This window comes from Limulus polyphemus, unplaced genomic scaffold (genome assembly GCF_000517525.1).
Source record: "Limulus polyphemus unplaced genomic scaffold, Limulus_polyphemus-2.1.2 Scaffold3566, whole genome shotgun sequence".
NCBI classification, from domain to species: Eukaryota; Metazoa; Arthropoda; class Merostomata; order Xiphosura; family Limulidae; genus Limulus; species Limulus polyphemus.
The window spans coordinates 21,244-22,289 of NW_013669176.1; positions in this window are offsets into that span (position 1 = coordinate 21,244).

Genomic DNA, 1,046 nt, shown 5'->3' on the forward strand with positions numbered 1-1,046 from the left:
TCGTAAATTCTAAGAGAGAAGCAAAAAGTGTGCTGGGGATGTGCATTAACTTGTTGGGATCATTAATGTAGAGGTTGAGAGCAATAAGTTTTTCTTCATCACCCATTCAAGCCGTCTCCAGCCATTATTAACTTACGTCAAAGTTCGGTCAGCAAAGGATATTCCAGTTCTAACTAGTTTAAACCAGTTTCCAAATATAGACTGAAATATCTCAGCGGGCAGAAGACATCATCTAGCAAAAACTAGAACAAAAGGTTAAGATAACTGGAATAATATAATGTTAGGCACCTTAGATCACGTGCTGCTGCCATGACAGTGTGTATTTATTCAATAATTTATAAAAATGTTATTACAATTTACAGCTTTTATAGTGTTGCGTCAGCAAGGTCACGTGACTAGTATCACGTCACGTCCTTCCCGAACCTTTATGAATTATCGGGAGACTACTAGATTGGGGGTAGTCTGGTATATATATAAGACAGTCACAACGTGACGGAACAACAGTGTAATGAGTAATTGAATGTATGCGGACAGAATATTGTTAGCCTCGTGAGTCGTGAGTTATTGCGTTTGTTATAGAGCGACTGTTGAAATTAAGTGTATCATAAAGTTGTATTCGGAAAGAATAAACCAGTTTTATTTAAGAAAGGATTTGTGTCACTAAAGTTTAGTCGGAAAGAATTTACGGGAAAATTAACTAACGAACGGAGACGTAACAATAGTAAGATTTGTGTACTTGGGAATGATCGCACCACTGATCGAAACGGGTACTCTAGCTAGTATATACATAATATATTGTTGCATCAGCGAGGTCACGTGACTAGTATCACGCCACCTCCTTCTAGAAATATCCTGTTCCTTCGTGAATGTTCGGGAGACTACTAGATTGGGGATAGTCTGGTATATATATATATAAGACGGTCACAATGTGACGGAACAATGAGTAATTGAATGTATGCGGACAGAATATTGTTACGTCTCCGTTTGTTAATTGATTTTTTCCGTAACTTCGTTCCGACGAAACTTTAGCGACACAAGTCCTTTCT